Raw genomic sequence first — 5,408 nt, 5'->3', positions numbered from 1 at the left:
CACAAAGACTTTGGTTGTATGACTATTATAAGTTAAATTAATAAGGCAAATTTTTCAAATGTTCTGGAGAAAATGGTTGACAGGACGTTGCTATATAGGTGCCTATTAAACAAAGAGATTTACGTCACTTTCAAACAGGAGATGGAAAAGGTTTGTTGTATTGCACACTTTACGAGTCTGGAGCTGACAACTAGTAAGAAAACAATTGGGGGCGGGGGGAATTCTTGATGAGCTTTTTAATTAGTCTTTTTTTTTTTACTTCTTTTCCATTATAATCCTTGAAACATTTTAAATTTGAGAACTTGTGTAGTTAGACAAAAGTTGTTTTAAATGCAAAGCTTTGTGTGAAAAAGGCACATATTTTCTGGAAAAAAAAAAAAAAAAATGGCTGCCAGGAAGTTGCTAGGTCATTGCTAAAATGTCCTGAGTGGCTTTTAGAACATTGCTATGCTATGATGATCTGGGTGGTTATTAGGGAATTGCTTGGCACTTACTGATGTTGGCCTGGGTGGTTACTTAGGCATTGAAAGGTGGTTGCATAGTGTTCTGGTTGGTCGCTAACTGTTCAAATCATTATATTCCAGTCCCTATAGAGCCATGCTTGAGCCATTCCTTTAACACAAGACTATGAATTTTTTGTGCATTTTATTGTTAGCCTGCCAAATTTGAGTTTAGCTTGGAGTGAGAATTATTGGAATTATGTGTTTTGTGTTTAAAAAAAAGACAAAAACACAAAAACCTTGCATTTCAATAAGTGTGATTGTCAAAACATTTGGTAACTAAACAGAATTTCAGTCAAGTTTAGTGACAACATGTTACAATGCTTACATGGTGCAATTGCTTGACACAAATTTCATGATTTCAATTGTGATTCGATTCCGATCTTGATTCAATATAGATTAATTTGGATAAATATCAGGTACAGTAGCTACATGTTAGGAAAGAATCTCTCAACTAATGCTGTAAACATACAGGGAGCTCTGTCAGCTGGTGTTATTATTAAAGGTTAAAATTAAAGGGATAGTTCACCCCAAAATGAAATTTCTGTCATAATTTAGGCTATACTCACCCTTAAGTTGTTCCAAACCTGTATGAATTTCTCTTCTGCTGAACTCAGAAGAAGATATTTTTAAGAATGTCAGTAACCAACAGTTTATGGGACTCCAATGATTTCCATAGTATGAAGAGAAAAAAAAAGAAAAAAAAAATACTTTGGACGTCAGTAGGTTAATGACCCTCTTCTAAATATCATCTTTTGTTTTCAGCAAAAGAAAGTAAGTGAATGATGACAGAATTTTCATTTTTGGTTGAACTAACCCTTTAAATTAATATAATGCAGTTCATAATGCATGCAGATCTCAAATTCTGTCCACTGTGTTACGAAATTCAAATGATAAATAAATAGGCTAGCGTTTTGGCGCTCTTTGGTGACGGATCGCTTGCCGCCGCCGCCTCCGATCAAGCGAAGTGCATCTCCACAGCGCGAATTTCGCAAAATAAACATAAATTAACATCACAAGGTATGTTAAAAGGGTAACACTTTACAATAACAGTACATGAATAACCATGAACTAATACCTGAGTTAATAGTTACTTCAACATGAACTCATGATTAGTTGAGATATGAACTAATGAAGAGTGATCCTTAACTACGACAGGAGTCATAGGGATTCATGCATGAAAACAGCAGCCTTAACTATGCGTTAATACATGTTTGATAATTAATGCATTAATTAACATTTAGGGTAAACTAAATCAAACAGTCTCTATAAGAAGGAATAATACATATTTGGACTTTGAAATAAATTTAAACAATTTATTCTTGTCAGAATTTAAACTACTGACATCAGCAGCTTCATTAAAAACATTACTGAAAGGCACAGGATTAGTTTGTAATTATTTTCACTGACCCTCCCTATCAAACATATAAAATACTAAATACACTATTTATCTTAAAAGGTTTATCTTAATCTGTTTTGTGATATTCTTTCCTATCAAACTAAACTACTGTGACTTACATCAGTTCCTGAGGAATCGGTTCCCAAAAAAATAACCAAACAGGAAACATGAACTAAGGTCAGGGAGTGTTTGCTGGGATCAGATTCAGAAGTTCACTCTCCATCCAGACGCAGGCCGTGATCATACTGTACCTCCATTCTCTGACTTTTTGAAAAGTCACACAACATCACTTAACTGGGCTGAGTACTTATATAGTTGTGTTGGTACAAGTGCATTTGAAAGCAAGTTAATGATAATCATGAGCTGAATTTGGTAAGTAGTTAACAGTGAATTATTATTTATGATTGTGCCCCCTCAAGTAAAGTCATGACATAAATATACATTAACAAACCATTAGTTGATGTTAGTATGTGCTTAGTTAATAATGAGTTAATTATGATTGTGCCCCCTCAAGTAAAGTCATGACATGATGCACATATCACACATCATTAACTAATATATGAATAAACACTAGAGTGCCATCCTTATTCCTTTACACCCCGGTACAAAAAAACTAAAATAAAAAGTATTTGTATTTTATTTTTATTTATATAATTAAACATATATGGACTTGAAAGCAAGCCATAAACATACCTGTAAAGACACACATAAGGCACATTTACATCTAAAATAGAGCGCATCCACAAGCTAATGTTTATCAAAGCATATACATTTAAACGACAAAAATACAAATACAGTTAATAACTGCACATAACCTCCTGAAAACCCCAATAAAACATACATGTAAATATGTCTTTAATTATTAATTCGGCTTACCAAAGCAGTCAACATTTATTAGTTTAAAATGCCAGCAACACAACAAACGCGCCAAGAGAACACCTAGCGTGCGCCACTAATGAGTGTCCCGCCAGAAACAAACCTTACATACTTTAGTTCCGGGAATAAACTATGACTATTTAGCTATATGACTAAATATAAATTAACTGTAAAAATCAGAAAACAGTTTAGATCAAATTAAATTTATTAGTGGTAGTTAGTCTATTTTCCACATTTGATTAGACAGATCTATGTAATTAATGGCTAAATAATCATGTGCCATTGCAATTATTTGTCACAAAGCTGCAGATGGCAGATTATGATATTACAATGTAAATTATGACAGTATTAAATCGCGTTTGATTCAAATTCAGAGTACTTCTTGTTTACTCTTATGGAGGCTGATTTATTTAGTTTACCCCTAAATGTTAATTAATGCATTAATTATCAAACATGTATTAACGCATAGTTAAGGCTGCTGTTTTCATGCATGAATCCCTATGACTCCTGTCGTAGTTAAGGATCACTCTTCATTAGTTCATATCTTGACTAATCATGAGTTCATGTTGAAGTAACTATTAATTTAGGTATTAGTTCATGGTTATTCATGTACTGTTATTGTAAAGTGTTACCGTTAAAAGAGACAGTACAACTTACTGAAATGAATCATGTCTCATGTAATCGTTCAATCAGTGTTTGAACCGCGGAAAGACATCAATAAAAAAAGCTTGAGAACATGTCACGTAATACCACATTTACCTCAGAAAAGCCATTCAGTGACCATAAACTCGATAGTCAGCTAGAAAATAACTCTAGAAAGAGGCATTTTGCTAAATATATACATCATATTACATATATACTGTTCTTCAATATTTAATGTAGGCTGTTTGAATATTTTTTTTATGACAGCCATCGTTTATATTTCTACTAACTTTATAATTACAAGGCTATGTTTCTACTTCAATTCGTTTTTTGAAATATGATTACTTTATTATTATAAAAAGTTTTTACATATAGGCTATGTAGCCTAATTTGTGTTTGTATAGGCTACAAATCAGTCAATTTTAACTTTCAAAATTATAGTAATGTACCAGCTGACTCCCTGTATAGTTTACAGCATTAGTTGAGAGATTGTCTTTTCTTGAGAAACGTTGCCATGTACTTTACCTGATGTATATCCAAATTAATCCATATCGAACTGAATCACACGCTTGTGAATCTAAACTGAATTGAATCGTGAAATGTGTCAATACACAGCCCTAGCATTAACATTAACAAAGAACCATAAGTTATATTGGAATATCTTTAAGGAAAAGGAGCTGGAATTCGTGATAAATAATAATGTTAACTGCTGTCCACTAGCATACAATAACTCTTATTGCACACCATGATTTTTACCCAAGCAGCAGTTTCCATGGCAACAGCCTAAAAAGGCAAGCTGCTTTCATGCTTACACTGTTCAGAATGATTCAGTGTCTATACCTGCAAGTAGATGTATTGACCTGTATTTATTTATATAAATGCTGTTGCATCATTTTCCTCTCTGGGTTACACATCCTGTACCTCACAGACCTTGTACACATACTAATTGCAGGTTTGAATCTTTATCATTTAGGCATATTTTGGTTCGGCTTGTGCACAAAGAAGCCACCTTTGTCCTAAATAAATACACAAGCAGACACGTTTCTTCTGTTGGAACAAACTACAATTTGTTAAAAAATGTAAGACTCAGAGCAAGACAGAGAATACCTAACTATAGGATACCTGCAGGCAGTCCCAGCTTCTAACAGAATGTGAATTTGTATCAGAAGCTGCAGTTATGGCCATGAGTGGGAATGAGGAAGCCAGCGGGTCTGTACTTAACTTGACCTTTAGCCTGAAGCGTAAAATACAGATGCATTAAAAAAATGGTGTTCATTAGGCTTTGTGTAAACAACAGTGTACACTTCAGATTGACTGATCTTGAATTACATTGTCTTTGTGAACACTGTTTATTGTCAGATGTATACTGCTCTAAAAACAATTAAAGCCCAGGACACACCAAGCCGACGATCGGCTGTCGGGCAACGTCGGACCGTTTTTAAGTGTCAGCCGATTAAGTTTTTTTTTAACCCAGCTGAAGTCGCTACCTGATTGCCTAATCTTAAAGGGTTAGTTCACCCAAAAATGAAAATTCTGTCTTTAATTATTCAGCCTCATGTTGTTCCACACCCTTAAGACTTTCGTTCATCTTCAGAACACAAATTAAGATATTTTTGATAAATTCCGATGGCTCATGAGGCTTGCATTGAGAGCCAGTTAACTTAGACTTTCAAATGCCAAGAAAGGTAATAAAAATATTTATTAATTAAATATTTAACTAAAATATTTAAGACAGTGGTTCAACATTAATGTTATGAAGTGACGAGAATACTTTTTGTGTGCTAAACCCTTTGAAGCTTTGAAGGTTTACGAATCTTTTGTTTCGAATCAGTGGTTCAGAGTGTTTATCAAACAATCTCAAACAGCCAAAGTCACGTGATCTCAGCAAATGAGACTTCATTGCATCAAAAATGTTTGAAATTTCAATGGTTCACGTGACTTTGGCAGTGCCCGAACCACTGATTCAAAACAAAAGATTCGTAAAGCTTCGA

This window comes from Chanodichthys erythropterus, chromosome 4 (genome assembly GCF_024489055.1).
Source record: "Chanodichthys erythropterus isolate Z2021 chromosome 4, ASM2448905v1, whole genome shotgun sequence".
In the NCBI taxonomy this organism is placed as follows: domain Eukaryota; kingdom Metazoa; phylum Chordata; class Actinopteri; order Cypriniformes; family Xenocyprididae; genus Chanodichthys; species Chanodichthys erythropterus.
This window is presented reverse-complemented; position numbering follows the sequence as displayed.